The sequence below is a fragment of the Panthera tigris genome, chromosome B4 (genome assembly GCF_018350195.1).
Source record: "Panthera tigris isolate Pti1 chromosome B4, P.tigris_Pti1_mat1.1, whole genome shotgun sequence".
NCBI classification, from domain to species: Eukaryota; Metazoa; Chordata; class Mammalia; order Carnivora; family Felidae; genus Panthera; species Panthera tigris.
Window position 1 is genome coordinate 111695105 of NC_056666.1, and position 16979 is coordinate 111712083.

The 16979-nt window shown below is 36.7% G+C and overlaps 1 long non-coding RNA gene across 4 annotated transcripts in view; it reads right to left on the reverse strand.

The window, feature by feature from the left end:
• The window catches only part of LOC122240408, a 79044-nt gene that overhangs the window by 10687 nt on the left and 51378 nt on the right, over positions 1-16979 (reverse strand). For all 4 annotated transcript variants that reach the window (XR_006220128.1, XR_006220127.1, XR_006220126.1 and 1 more), the window contains one exon: positions 15874-16009. This is a non-coding gene — a long non-coding RNA (uncharacterized LOC122240408). The remainder of the gene's footprint in view (positions 1-15873; positions 16010-16979) is intronic.

The window sequence follows — 16979 nt, forward strand, 5'->3', positions numbered from 1 at the left end:
ATGCCACAAATAATCTTGTAACATTGCAAGATAACCAAAATTGAACATCAAACAGCAAGCGTTCTTATTTTGCATAACACATAAAAGGCCAATACTCAAACTCTTTTACATAATGATTATGACCATAACAAATATAGATGACATAATACATATGGATGGCATTCATTTCTTTCTATGAACTAAATTTAAGTGGCTATTTTTTTTAATTTTGTTTTTTTACATTTATTTATTTTTGATAGAGAGAGAGCACAAGCGGGGGAGGGGCAGAGAGAGAAGCAGACACAGAATCCTAAGCAGGCTGCAGGCTCCAAGCTGTCAGCACAGAGCTGGACATAGGGCTTGAACTCATGAACCGTGAGATCATGACCTGAGCGGAAGTCGGATGCCCAACCGACTAAGCCACCCAGGCGCCCCTAAGTGGCTATTTTATTTCAAATTGTATGCAATGGCTTATAAGGGCTACTTGCTTTTTTTTTTTAATCAGCGTGACTTTAAAAGTTCATGATTATTAAGGAACTGCTTGGAAATCAACAAAGTGCACACAGGTCTCAATTCAGTTAAAGAAACCTTCTCAATTAAAAAGCATCATCATATAGAATCTATCTTAATTCATAGATCATTAACAAGGTTTGATGTTTTAGTCATATTGAGACAGCAGCCCTGCATTAAAAATCTCATGACGAATATGAAAGACTGTGAAACTTTCTGTGAACAAGATTTAAAGATGTTCCACATCTTATCACATTTTAATCTAATATAAATGGTCATAATAATTTGGCATTATTTCCTTAACTTCTCAACTGTTTGTTTTTTTTTTTTTACTTCTCAGTGCCTTATGAGGAAGAGAGAACATCCTCAACTACACATGGCTGATGTAGCTAAGGCAGAGAGGAACCCTAATATGTCCTGACCTTCTAACCAAGGCTAATAATAATTTCATTTCAGAAAAAGAAAGAATTCTCATACACTGCCATAAACAGAATGACAAAGTAATAATTTGATATAACCTAAATGAAAAGTTATTAGTGTATAAAGCTGCTCCAGAAGTCATTTATTAAAGCACACCAGAAATGGGAAGTTGCGATCAGTGATAAAGTGTGTATTTACAGATTTAGGAAACAGTGTAAGGCAGAGGGTAGGAACATGACAGTCTTCTGTATCAGATTGCTCCTGGACTTTGATCCCGACATGATTATTTTCAATGGGCACATCATGTAATCTTTTCCTGCTTCACATTCCCAGAGCATTAAATGGAGAAAATGCTAGCAACCGCATATAGTTATTGTACAAATGAAATGAGATACTTTACATAAAACCCCTTAGCAGAGCTCCTAGCTTAGTCCAAGTGCCCACTCAGCGGTAGAAGCAGTGAATGTTGAAAGTCATCACTGAACAAGAAAAGTTTTACTAATGGAAAGAGCGGAGGGAAATGCTTATCAGTATAAAATCTAACAGTGACAAGCGCTTTATATTCAGTATTCCCCTAACTCCAGTCAAGGACATACACACACCTCAAGCTTACAGATAAAGAATGGAAACTTTGTCCAATTTTAGCAAGATATTAAATGAGTTAAAGCATGTACAAAGGATTTCCAAGAGCTTTTGACACACAGTACGTGTTCAGTAAGTTAGCTCTTATTGATATCACTGTTACTACATAGTGAAGAAAAATTAGAACGTATTCTGTTGGACACAAAAGCACATTATACATCATAGGGGCTCCCAGGTGGCTTAGTCGGTTAAGTGACCAACTCTTGATTTGGGCTCAGGTCATGATCTCACAGTGCGTAAGTTCGAGCCCCACATCAGGCTCCCTCTCTCTCTCTCTGCCCTTCCCTGTGCTCTCTCTCTCTCTCAAAATAAATTAATACACTTTTTTTTTTAAAAAGAACACATTATACATCGTAAGTTAATTATAAATTAGCCATGCTTTTGTATTGAGGTTATGAACCACGCGCTAAGAGTAGCGACTATCTGCACACAAGCAGAAGCTCCTGAGTAAAATGTAAGGTCCTTTAAGTCTTCTTTAGTAATCAGGGTGAAGAAAGACAGTAGGAAAGACAGGTCTGCTGCTCAGCCGAAAGCAGCCGTGACATGCCATTACTGGGGCTGATATTGCCCAGATCAATGGTCTGTTCACCATCTGAGACAGTAAATTTCCAGGTGACTTTAAAACAGGCATCCTTCTAGAACACAGGAAGAAAAAACAGTCTATAGCTTTACTCTCAAATTGACCATCACTAAAAGAAGTCTAATTAATTTTACCTAGTTAGAGGCCATACTATAGGTGGGCATAGAGATTCAGGGATTAATAATATACTGTTTCTTTCTTTTAGAAGCTGATGGGCCTACAGGAGAAACCATCAGATCAAGAAATAACCTTGTGCAATGTGGCAATCACAGCAAAATAAAGATAAAGGATGATGGGAAAATATGTACTTAATTATTCCAAGAATAATTCAAAGAATTAAATCAAAGAAGAAAATCACAAGGGAAAAAATATATATAGCAGATATTGTACACCATTTCATTTATTCACTCGTACGTCAAGCTATTATTACTTTACTTGACCCAGATATTCAGTTAACAATCAGACCAAGCAAAATTTGATACAACCCACAAAGTAATATGGGTATTTCATGTCAGAGTCATGACATATTAATTGTGCTCAAGAAAAGTGAATACTATTTCCCAATATTAAAACACTGAGTTTAATTGCAAAGTTTATATTAGAAAATTATTTATTATTCACGTCATCTCTAAACAGCATTATTAATAACTGTTAGTCCACAAAAGCATAAAGGCCATTCTTATATTTTTCAAAGAGAACTATTATTACCTAGAATTGGAACCAGTGTAGCAATAAATGTATGAAGACACTTACTACTGACGGCTTTAAGTAGACATTTTGCTTGCGATGTGTTTATATTTGTCTGTAGAAAGTTTAAGTTAATTTTCATGCCAAAAGAACTTCAAGGCATTCTCACCTATAAGATCATCCCATGGAAATTACTCCATCTTTACATAGAAAGGAATGTGATGCCTTTCTCCAATCACTCTTACATTGAGCAAGTTTTTATATTTTTCCTGTGCAACTTCACACATCAAATGTCATTATAACAGCTTTGTTGAAAAATAATTTAAGTAACTATATGGGAAAATTACGGGGCTTGGGATGGAATAGTCTTCCAATGTAATAGTTTTATCTGTGTGGTAGAAAAGATTCTAATTTAGACCTGACTCAGTGCTTGAAAACAAATGAACATAATGTTTTATGGAATTTCAAAACAATAAATAAAATGACAAGGCAAAAAATTCAAACTGTAATTGTAAATCATAAACCAGTCCACCCTATAAAAAGATAAAGGGGCAAAGTCAATTCAAATGCTTTGTTCCCTGCTTTACCCCCACCTCCCTGCCACCATTTACCAAATTAAGGCGAGTGCCAATGGCCCTCTAGTGGTGATGTACTAAGGTTATAGATTTTTACACTCAAAGGGTAAAAAAGCTATCTCGTTTCAGAACTACTAAAGTGAAACATGTTCCTGTAAATGCCAAATTCTAGGAATATATTTTTAAATCTCCGTGTGGGATGTAAGTAGACAATTTTTCCTCAGCCAATGTGGGGTTTCTTCTTGTACCCCTCAATAAAAGATATGTCAAGTGAAGATGACAAATCGGGATACCACATGGTACATCATAATAACGCAGTACTTTTGCCACATTAAATTTTGCAAAAGGTTGCAGATGAGTCACAGTAAAAAGTTCTCCAAGAGCCACCGCGCATCTCTTTATTGCACCTTAATGTTTTTCGGCAAGCCTCCTCTTACTGGAGCCCTGGCATTTTCTTCAAAAGGACTGCCAATTGTCTTAATGTTGCTAAGATGTGCAGAAATGACTCTTGAGGTTTCAGACGGGAAGGCAAGTGCCGTCATCTCCTGCGCAGCCTTCTTCCTAGCGGAGCTTCCTGACTTTTCTGGACAGAATGCTCCTAAAAAAGCCCTCCCAACATCAAATGTATTATAAAGAATACATGGTATACCATCTACAGGACACTATTTGGTTCCTGGCCATAGCAAACAGTGGTCCTTAAAGGGGAGGGTGCCATAGAGGTTTACTCCTCTGTGTAAGGAGAGACTTGAACTCATTTTTGTAAGTTAGTGCCCGGATGTCCCAACACGGATCATCGACATTTAGAAGCTTTGCCCCATTTGGCTTAAAAAGCAACCCCAAACTTTGCTATAGCGGGAGTAATCTCTGATTTTGTAACAACAGAAGGCAGCATTTGATCAATTCAGCTTCCAACTAAAAGATGACCCCAGAGCTCAGGAAGCAGTGGTGTCAGGAGGGGTAGGAAGTTAGGTAGAATATGCGCTCATTCATTTCACAACACCCTGCTGCCCAAGACATGGGGTTGGTTCACAAGGCACAAGTTCGTACTATTGAAAGGAATTAAGGGAGGGAGGGAGAGAGGAGGAGGTCAGTTTTTCCTGTTGGCATGAAAACCTTTTGGAGCGCAATAGTTTTTTAAAGCAAACAAAGAAAAAACAAATCACTTTTAGTAATTTATTATGAGGTGCTAAGATTCTTACTTTTTCTTTTCTTTTTTAAAGAGAATGTCCAGATGGGTAATCAGGGCTAAAATGTCATGAGATTGCAAAAACCAAATATAAAACGATTGTTTTGCAACCGAAATTTCCTTTGTTGTGTACACTTAAAAGATTTTTGATAATTTTTCTGCTTCACTATAAATGCAAAATGTATCATTTGACATCTGCAAACAGAGACAAGTTATATTCACCTTAAATTCATGGTGATAACATCTTTCTTTTAATTTCATTTTTTAGAGTTTATTTTCCTCGATTTTAATGCCCAGGACTGTCGAAAAGGGCATTGGCTTTCTGATTTTTTCTTATTTTTGTAATATTTAATGCTCTATTGATTAAAAATATTTCTTAAAGGAAATATGGTGCATACACATGCAATAGATAGGCTCATAAATATGTATGCACATTATTTATATGCATGCAATATAGGTGTGTGTACATATATGTATACATATGCATACACACTCACTCACACACACATACATGAATCTTGACCACATCTGAAATATGTGAGTAGTTTTCTAACTATAATGTGATGAACTTGGAAGAGAGAAGGTTGAAAGAAAAAAATGCACTATATTCTAAAGCCAAGTCCAAGATTTTTCTTGCTATCTAATGAAATATAATTGTGCAATGAGACATTATCTTAGTACTTAAAAATATTTAGCAAAATAACCAATGTCATAGATACAATTTGGGCTACAATTCACCACACTCACACTGATGTACGTAAGTGCTTTGGATAGAAGAAAACTGTGCATTTTTTTAAGCTGTGAATTTTTTTTTACATTTATATTTATTTTTGAGAAACAGAGAGAGACCGAGCACAAGTCGGGGAGGGGCAGAGAGAGATTGAGACACAGAATCCGAAGTAGGCTCCAGGCTCTGAGCTGTCAGCACAGAGCCTGACGCAGGGCTCGAACTCACAAACTGTGACCTGAGCCGAAGTCGGACGCTTCACCGACTGAGCCACCCAGGCGTCCCTAAGCTGTGAAATTTTAAGTTAGATATTTTATCTAACTTTTTTGGTTATTTGAGTCCTGAGCCTTCAATGATGCCTTACAGATTGATGGTCGACCCCTGGAGAGATGAAACAGACACCCACCAAAGTTGAATCCCCCTCTGCTATTTAGTATCTTTGTGCCCTTAGTTAAGAAACGTCAAATTTCTGCAAGTGTTTTCCTAATCGTAAAATACTACTTAACTCCAGTTATTCAAAGAAATAGAAGAAACAAAGTAGGCCAAGTGTTTCTGCACGGTTTTTACTATATAGGAGCTTGGTAGATGGCAATGCGTGATTGTTACAGGAGAAGAACCAGTGTGGTGATGAGTTGGTGCACGTCCAACTGGTGCAGAGAGGTGGGTGAAAGGTCAGGGGACAAAAGGACAGGTTGATTACCAGCTGTATATTTAGGAGGGATTGAATCTGTGGAATAATTTCTCAACTCCGCACCTCACTTTGCATTTGTGGTCACATTCTCTGTGATTTTTGTTTTGTGCATGGTCTAAGGTTTATTTTCCAGAGACTCTTTATGGTGAGGGAGGTATAAATATAGGTAAAATGAGTGATTTATTGGACACTCAAAAATTACTGGCTGTCTTATGCAAAGAAGAAAACTATGGAATTCAAGTTGGAATGTGAGTTTAGTCATTTTAAGTGCTAAACGTATGCATGAGGAATGAATTGTAATTATCACCTTTTAGAACGATGCAAACTTTGGCTTCTAGAACAATACCTGCCAAATGATACAAAAGATGAAAATACTGTTATCTCCCTGTTAGTGCATCCCTTTAGCAATATCAACCTGCTTTTCAGTACACAAAATAAAATTGATTTCTAAATATGCCTAAATTCCTCTACTTTGAAGATCAGAGGTATCCAGAAACGAGCAGTATTAAGAGCTGATTTCAGTAAACATAGGGAACCAACTAAACAGAAACCTGAAATCCTGCAGCCTTGGGATTGCCCACCATTCCCCCCTCCCTGTGTCTTTATTACCATGACAGTCATCTGAAATTCAGAAATTAGATTAAGATGGAACGCTCCAGTCTAAACTGAGTAATAATATATCCAATTAAAATCAAATGATCTCCAAAATGATAATATTTTGCCCTGAAAGCGTTACATATGTATTGAAGCAAAACCTTGACTTTAGAACCATCAAATTTGGTTGGGGCACCTGCATGGCTTAGCCGTGCTTTCCGCTAGACTCTTGCTTTCTGCTCAGGTCATGATCTCATGATTCATGGGTTCAAGCCCTGCATCAGGCTCTGCAAGGATGGCACGGAGACTCCCTGGGATTCTCTCTCCCTTTCTCTCTGCCCCTCCTCTGTTCTTTCTGTCTCTCAAAATAAATAAACTTAAATAATAATTTTAAAAAAAGACCTATCAAATTGGGGAGAAAGAAAGAAATTCCAAGGCTTTGAGTCAAAAAGGTAAAGGCCAAAGACACATGAAGTGGATGTTTGCAACAAAGATTAACATGATAGTGATTTTCTAGAAATAAAATTATATTCAGATGCATTATTTTAATAATCGTGTTAGTTGATGGTTTATTCACGTGTTCTTCAGGCACTAGCTGTGTTACAGGATGGAATTTTGCAAGGAAGGGTTTTAGCAAGCTTTCTTAAAAAAATTTGAATTCCTTTGAAAAAGTTCTTCTCTAAGCTATTTATTACCTATTTTAAACTATAATTTATATTCCTCTAATCCTTAATAAATAATGATTTTTTTTGCACAGAGCAATGAAAGACTGTGTCAGAACAAGACAAGCACAAACCATACCATCTACACACAGAAATTCTGCAACATTTGTTTTGTTATCTGCACATGGGCAAACAAAAATTGAGAGGACAAAAATATTTATGGAGAGTTGTGTTAAAATATTTCTCCAATTTTTTATTATAATTTTTCCAGAGTTTTCTTCTTCAGATATTTCTGGATACGGAAAAAGAGTCAAGTAAAGACAGCATCACAGTTTAAAGAGGGATTGGGGCAAAAGGAAAGAATGGGAATAGGCTCAGAAGGAACTGTCAGAGAGGTAGAAGGAGCAACAGTTGAAATGGTACAAAAGGTATAAATGTATATTCTATACATTTAATCATCACAGCAGCCTCATAAAATAGATACAAAGGGTATCAGCATTTTACAGACCAAAGATACTAAGGTAACAGAGATGCTAAACATAATGTCCCAGGTCTCACAGTTCATTGGTGGAATGGTGGGATTTGAGACAGAGTTTATATGCATACACTTAATCACCAACCAGACAAGGAATAAACAAGTTTGAGAAAAGGGAGTCAGTAGTATCCATCCCCGTAGGTTCAATAAAGGAAAGAAGCACACTGGTCAGCAACAAGGAAGTCACTAATAACTTTGGTCAGAGACGTTCAATGAAGATGAGCACAGAAAAACAGGCTTTGACATTACACACTGAGAACTTACATGGCAACTTTTCTGACTTCGGATTCCCCCAGTCCTTTTATCCAAGTAGGCATTTTCCAGAATGACTCTGAGACCAGATTTAAGATGCAAGATGTTTATCAAGGATCCACTAAAGGAGGATGAGGAGGGAAGGAGCGGTGTAGGGGAAAGAAAAGAAGTCAAACTTGCCTGCAGACCTGAAACAGTTTTAGCCATTCCAATAGGGGGAGTCATCTGGAGGGATTACTAACTATGAAAGTTGTTTCACATTGGGTTAAAATGGCTCAGCTCTATAACCACTCTTGGCTCAATCACCAGACATGGCTGCCCCAGGAATGGCGGGACCACAGATGGGGATGGGGTGGGAGGCTCCCAACTGAAACAGACACTTTAAGAGCTGGCCCCTGGAAACCCTTCACTCCCAGATTATCTGCAGAAGTCCTTTGGAGGGGACTAATTCCACCACACTTCCCAATAAATTTTTATGCTTCTATTTCCTTACATTAAATCTCATATTTGGATAATTAAAAGTGGGGGTTTTTTTTACTCTTTTTTTTCTTATGTATTTTTTTAAAGATCAGTAACATCTTGAGGTCAAGGACCTTACCTTTTCATCTTGTTTTCTCAAAATCTAACAGAGCTATATGACTCATACTAAAATGTGTTGACAATTGAATAAGCTTTTGAGATAAGTCTTTAAGGATGACTAAGAGTTTGTCAGTCAGCACAGAACCAAAGGCTAAACAGCTTGTGTGCTAATTAAACTTGCAGTAATTCTGTTTTCTTTTGTGTTTTTTAAATATATAAATGAATAGTTTACATGTATTCACTGCACTGTAAAAGCTTACTCAGTGCCCCAAGCAGAAGTCTTTCCAAAAACAATCGGGGAAATAAGTAAAATGCACTTACTTATTTTCAGATAATTTATTTAAATGTAAACATTTCAGCATATAAATCATTTTCAGGGAATTTTTTTAAGTTTAAATTGAATTTGTAAATTTTATAAGTTTAAATTCAACATAAAATGGGAAAAGAAAGACAATCATTTCAGATTTTTTTAACTATAAAGTCATTTTCTCCTTGCATTATACGTTATACATTCTTTTCTATTTTTTTGTGATTTTTACTCTATACCAGATACTGTTTCAGTTCCTCTTTTATAAATGTATAATAGTTTACAGATTTTTATGAGAATTGAATTAAATAGCATTCAAAGTAATTAAGAACCTTGAGTATAACAGATCATGAAAGGCGCCTTATTTTTTGTACCTGAATTGTCGCTTTTCTCTGTAAATAAGGAAAAGGCTGTTTCTCATCTCCTTATTTTCAGCACCTAACACAGTGTTTGAGCCAGAGTGTGTGCTAAACAAATGTTTTCTGAACCAACAGAAAATCCATGAAAACAGGATCAAAATCATGACAAGAATTTTAAACAACTAGAAATTAAAGGGAAAAAGTAGTCTTAAGTAGATATAAAGTAAGCATTTAAGACTTTATTACACTACTCTTCCTTCAAACATTAGCTCACAGATGATGTTTCTCCATTGCTCACATAGATTTTCCTTTGTAAATTTGGAATAATGACTTGGGGAATCTGAGATTATTTACCTCCCCTTTTCAGCTGAAAGTGTCAAGGTTGTGTAAGTTCTTTATGGTGGTCTGAAGGCTGGAAATTCAATCTCCAAAGATATTCAGTAGTCTCCCCTTATCCACAACAGAGGGAGGGATGCCTTCCAAGAACCCCCAGCAGATGCCTAAAACTGTAGATACTATGGAACCTTATGTAATTTTTTATGTTGATTTATTATTTTGAAGAGAGAGAGATAGCAAAGGGAGATGGGGCAGAGAGAGAGGGAGAGAAAGAATCCCAGGCAGGTTCTGTGCTGTCAGCAGGAGCTCAATCTCATGAACCATGAGATCATGATCTGAGCCGAAATCAAGAGTCAGAGGCTTAACAAAGTGAGCCAAACAGGCACCCTGGAACCCTATGTATACTATGCCTTATCCTACACGTACATCCCTATGACAAAGTCTTATTTATAAATGAGGCCCAGAGATTAATAATAATAACTAATAATAAACTAATAGTAAACTAGAATAATTATAACAAAATACTATATAATAAAGGTTATGTGAGGTCAAGTCTCTCTCAGAATATCTGATTGTACTGTACTTACCCTTGATGATGTGAGATGATAAAATGCCTTCGTGAAGAGGTTAAGTAGGGTGAATGATGTAACCATCGTTAACCTAGTGTTAAGCTAGTATTGACCTTCCGTTGCTATGTCAGGAGGATCATCTGCCTCAGGACCTCATTGACCAGAGTAACTCAAACTTCAGAAAGCAAAACTGTGGAAGGGGGTCTGGGGACTACTGTAATTCACAATCATTCTTTGTGAGTCAAAAGTATTGATTGTAAGGTTACTAATGTTTCTGCCATCGACTCTTCTAGACTTGTAAAAGACCAAAGTATAAAATAGGATTCTTTGCATAGGTAAATTATCTACATGTTTTTAATCCAGCAGTTATGTATTTGTGGTTAAAGTTATTTATTTATGTAATAAATCCTCTAGATCAGTAAAGCCACTTGCATAATAGATCCATTGATATAACACAATATAGTCAGATACTACAACTGTTCTTTTTATAGTTTACTCAGTTGCTTGCCTAAAATATTCGTTCCTCTTGTAATCCAAAGCATGCCCGTCCTTCACTGCCAAGGTAAAGTTTTGCTTAATACAGGGTGCCTAAAGTGTTGAAAATAAGATTCCAGTTTTGCCTTCATGTCTAACTAAGCCACATTATAAGCTTGGAGTCTTTTTGTACACACAAGGATTTACATAGTTCATTTGTAAGTTCCTCCCTGTTTTAAAAAGTTGTAAGGGAAAAAAATAAATAAAAAATAAAAGTTGTAAGGGACTACAGAACACTTTGCCCTTCCTTACCCTTTCCTTTCTGATTTCTGATGGTGTTTCATAGCCGCTACCATATAATTTGGCACTTGGAAAATAGTGTATATAGTTTTGTGTGACATTCACTTCGTTTATCATTTGTATAATTTGTCATATTTTCTAAAAATTCGCAAATTCTTCAGGGTAAGGCTGTACTAAATTCCTTTAGTCTCACTCTCTCACTTATTGACTAGTAATACCAAGAACACACTTGTTACTCATTGGCTCATTTAATAAAGCCGATGCTCAAAAACTTAAACTTGGGAAACAACTGGATGACTCTCAACGTTATTGTATAAAAGAGAGCTATTTCTCTACCGAGGAACTGATAGTTGAGAGGTATATAAAATTGTCAAAACTTTCCTTTTTTTTTTAAGAGGGGGAGAGAGAGAGAGGGAGAGGGAGAGAGAGAGAGAGAGAGAGAGAGAGAGAGAGAGAGAATCTTAAGCAGGCTCCACATTTAGCACAGAGCCCAATGGGAGCCCAGTGCAGGCCCTACATGGGACTCAATATCACGACCCTGAGATCATTACCGGAGACAAAATCAAGTGTCAGATGCTTAATGCACTGAGCCACACAGGCACCCCAAAACTTTCCATTTGCTTTCTTCCAGGACAGACTTTACCAGAGAGACTGCCTACATATGTCAATCATATTCCTCTGCTCCTTTCTTTAAGAACTCCATTGACCCACACACACCGTCAAGGAAATGAATCAATGAAGTTTGGTCTACCAATGCCAACCTCTGCCACAAGAAGAAAGCAGAAACCAGCTGCAGAAAATGGCAGTTTGATGACAAATGGCATGTGAAGATTCTTTTCTTTATGTCATCTCTCCCTTTCCTACCAATTAATCTGGAACACTTCTCGTTTTGAATATATCTTTCTCTTCCATCTCTTCTCCTACTCTCACATAAGCTTGAAAAATGATTTTTAATGTGCAGTCTGAGTGGCGCTTCAGAGTTTATGATCTTATTTGATGCTCCTAAGACCCCTGTGAAGTATAGAACTTAGCATCTGACTGGTGCAGAGTGAAGAAATTATGAGGTCAGAATTTGGACTTCCTGAAGCAAAGCCCTCCAAGTTACTATATAAAACCAGAAGCCAAAAAATAATAATACATCCTCCTTCCTCACTTGTGCCCTAACTTTCTTTATTTTTAATTTTTTTGTCCTTAAATCTCCTTCCCTTTACACTGAGTTTGCTTAAATATAAGATAATAAAGAAGACACTAAACATTTTACATAGAGCAGTCCTTAAGAAAAAAAAAACCTTCTCCATCTTGGTAACAAAATGATTATACGTAATATATACTGTAGGGTGAACAATAGCTTAATAAAGAATACTTGTGAATTTTATTATTACAAACATTTCCAAGATTGCCAATGTTGGGCCAATGTTGTCTCTTGCCTCCATTTTGGTAGGTTTTCTGGGGGATTATTCCAGAACTGGTACAAGAGTGTGATGAACTCTCATCTCTTCTATATACCTGACTTTAGCTTCTTAGAGTACCAGATTTTCCTTTTATACACTCTGCAATTAATCAAGCATAGCCAATTTAATTTTAAAGAGTATATGCCAAATATTTCCCATGACTTGTGATGTTCTCCTTATACCCGGTTGAACTGTGATCTACAAACTGATTAACTTTGCCCTTTTCTTCTTCTTGTAAGAGCCTGCAGGTAGGTACTGATCCATTCCAATTAATATCTAATGATGATAAACTAAAGACAAAATCCCAGCTAACAGCTTCCATCTGTGGTTATGCATAAAATATCTGCTTCTGGCAAGTGACACTATATGCAAATTTTAAAATTTCAATGCTGCAGGAGTTACATAATGAATTCATATATGCCTAAAATAGAGATTCCCCCACTTTTCATCACCTTCCCTTTCTTTAATGCTTAGGAACCCTATAAATACAGTTAGCAATACATTTTTATCCTTATTGATTTCTCTTAGTATGCTAATCTTAAATTTTTCTCTTGTCATGGTTGCCAGTACCAATGAATACATAATATTTTGGCTCTTACCTTTAAAAAATGGAAAATGCATTTCATTTAATAAGTATTAATTGAAGAAGTTGACATTACTTTTAGTGTCATTATTATGTTCTTTAAGACTAGTGACCGTGTATAATTATTACTATATTCCCCTAGGACCTTATATTTAGCATATACTTGCTGCCTTGAGGTCTCTCTATATTTGCTGCCAGCAAAACTGTCCATCCATATGATTCACTGTACTCAGGCTTAAAAATGGATATAAGTAATATATTCCATGTGTCACTATACAGATTTTTAACTCTTGTTATTTCAGAAAGACCATTGTCTAATCCCACTCCCTGCCCCCTTCCCTTTAGCTGTCTCTCTGCCTTCCTTTCCAGGAAATGTCTAGTTGGTTTTGAGTTGTTCCAGCTTGGGTGAACATACATTTATGTATTAGCCTAGTGTTAATTTCAAAAGAGCATCATCCTTAGCACTGGCCTTAAAAATAGTCACATTAATAAATTAATTGACATTAAATGGATGAGTCTTGATGGTATCCAAGGGCTAAAAAAATGAGCAATTTGAAGGCTCAATAATAAAACCTTTTAGGGCCAATATACTCTCTATGAATGTACTACTGTGCACCGTGTATTTGACATCAAAAACTGGGCATTTGTGGCTTAACAGTACAGCTCTGTTGTCTGTTAGTGAATATGCTGTCTTGCCTGACTGGGAACTGGGTAAACTCTAGAAATTAAAAAAAGGAAGTTGGTGAAAAGTGAAGAGATCGCTTTTTTTTAGGCATGAAAGAACACATTATATAACTTCTACAGCACTCAATATTTTTTTTAAGTCAAGTGGGAGATAGGAAGGTAAGTTTCCACTATCTTTTGATGGGACAAAACCACATAGTTGGCTTTTTTTAACTCATCTTGTGGAAAAGTATATGTGTTCCTCACATTTCAGTATCTCTTAAAGAGCATACTTTAAGTTGTAAACCACACAGGTTAATTCTTCTCTCACTTGAGGGATTCAATCACAAAACATTGCCTGAAGTGAGAAAAGTAATTCTAAAGGTGTTTTGCATAGGTCCTGTGCTGTGTCTGTGTTGACCTTTATTTTATTCTTTTTAGATACCCACTGAGTTCAGCTGGGCTCTCTGAATCTCCAAGGTATTAGAATAATGGCAATTTTATGATCAGTAAATGTTCCAGGAGTAGAAAATGTGAGCTTTGAGAAGCATGGGAAGGCCGGGATGTTTATCCTCTGGGATAAGGCACATAATGAGGAATCACCCTGGGCAATTTTTTAGTTTATGGGAACTCTGAGAGCAACCATTCTCACTCCCAGATAGGTGTTTGGGAATAGCAATTTGGTGAACGTGGAGAGACTGACCCTGGAGATGACTCATCAAGAATGAATGAATTTAATGTTTCAGAAATTAAGGGAAAAGATATCGGACAAAATAACATACCAGAGAAATGGCTCAGGCAATAGACGTACTAACTTTCAGAAAGTAGAAATCAGCCTATCATTTTGATTTGGGTACGAGTGTTACTTTATTCACAAACACACTTCTAGGTTCAACATTGAATTCAGTTTTGCAGTGGATACTTTTGGAGCTACTGGCCAGTCACAGCTACCATTTCTTTGCCCTGGCTCCCCCGCAGCCATCAACCTTGGCAGCCACGGAGCTCAGTGCACCCCTTTTGCTTATGGACTCAGTGGATTAATTCAGAGACTGGTCAATTTCTGACTGAAAGTGTGCACGTGGAAAAGATTGTTGTTTGGGGTGGGTGTACCAGTAAAGCACAAGTTCAGGAAGCATACAATAGCCATCTTTTGTCAGACATAGGAACCAGAGAGGCCAGGGAGAAAAATAAAAAATGTACAGAGAACAGAGATGTGGAAACAAAAGTCAAGATGGCCCTGAAGTCCCTCATTTCAGCATTCTTGTGAGGCCTGCCTGCTTCCTCCCCTGGGTTCCCATGAGACGGCCTTAATCCAAACCACCTCTGCCTGTTGTTCCCCCTTAAGCTAGTTTATGTAGGTCACTGCTAGCTAAATCCTAAAGATTGACTCAAGTATTTCTTCTGTTAGTCAGTGAACTGCTCACTTTTTATATTTCTTAGTAAATTACATTTAGTGCTATTAATAAGGAGAGTCTGCAGAGATGGATAATATCACCTAATTACATTCAAAATGAGAAATCCATGAGTTGTTATTAACAAAAAGAGATGAAATGCAGAAAAAATTGTTATTGCGATTGTTGCTAAGGCTATTTACCTCTCTTTTATTACTGACTGGTCTCAAGTCAAAGTTAATATAAACCACATTTAATTTTAATGCTTAGTATTAAATATTTAAAATACAAAAAAATGCAAAATTATGATCCTTTTAAGAAGACAGAAGTTTTAATCTTATAAAGGAAGACAAATGTGTATGTAATTAGATTCAGGAATCATTTATTCAATGTGGCTAACACATCATAACACTTCGATATGTACAAGAAGCAGCTGAGAAGCTTGTTATGAAAATGTGTGTGATAGAGGGTACACGTTAACAATTCTGATAGTGCTTTATATGTATATTTGAGTTGAACAATTAAATAAATGGATAGTGGATGGTAGGAGCCAGATTTCTCACTATTGGAGTGGGAATTTACAGGTAAGCAAGGAGAAGAGCCTGGAATGACTCATGTGGAGATGGGATAGAGTTGGAGATACCAGTAAGCACTCATATTTAGCTTAATATATTTGGCTTAATAGCTTTAGATACAGATGGTTACCTATTAAAAGACTTACAGATAAGTGTATATACGCAGGTAAATATGAACGTATATTGTCTTGTTCTGTCAGGTGAGTGTACCTAAAAGAAATGGCACCCCAGAAGCGATGAGCTCACCTAGCACGGAGATCTTGGTGCCTGATGCTATTCTCCAATAAAAGGAAACATGGCTCCTCAGAAAACTGGCTGCTTCTTCACCTGGGGCAAAATGGGTGGGCCAGAGCATCTCATTGTGCCAGAAAATAAGAAAGTGCTAAAAAAGAAGAAACAATAAAACCCACTTTAATGAGACTCTCAAAGGGGCATAGAAGACAGTTGAAGGAGCTCCCAATGACCAAGCTGAAATAATTTGAGCAAACCAAGTAACATGGGATTAGGTTACAACCCAAAGTATAAAATAAATATCCATAAGTTTATACTGATATAAGTAAATGGTTGAATAAGCTACTGAAATGGAAGAGAACAGACAAATCGTCCATGCATAAGAATTCCAAGTAACTTATGTAGATACTCTGCCCTAAGAGATATGGGTTTAAATGCGGTGGGAGCATAGTGACTCCCTTCCAATGAGCACAGTATGAAAAAAGAGGGAAAAAATAATTTTATGGTGGAAGAAACCTGATAAACAGTACCTCAGCCAGGTGATCAAGGTCAACATCCACAGTCATAAGTCATGTTGACAATATGTATCCTAGATATGTGATGTAAATTGGAATTAATCTCTTTCATTTTGTCCCCTCAAACTTTGAACCTCAGTCTACCTACGAGAACAATATCAGATAAATTTCAAGTGTGTCATTGTCGGTGTGTTGTATATCATACTTTCCTAGTGTTCCCGGAAATTGTGAAAGTCAATGAAAGAGAAAGTCTGAGGAACATTCATGACCGGGAGGAGCCTAACGAGATGTAACAATTATATGTAATGCAGGATGTTGGGACAGACAGAAGAGGGAAAAGTTAAAGAAATCTGATAAAGCATGGACTTTAAAATTAATATGCCAACATAGGTTCATCTGTTGTTACAAACATACTGTATTAATGTAGATGTTCATAATAGGGGAAGATATGTGAGGGGTATAGAGGGATTTTCTATTGATCTTCCCAATTTTTCGGTACACTTGAAATAGTTGTTAAAAAAATAGTCTATTTTGAGGGAGAAAAAAAGTAGATCCTGAGATCTGCCCAGGAAGATTTTTATGTAAGAGGACTGAAGTGCACTACGG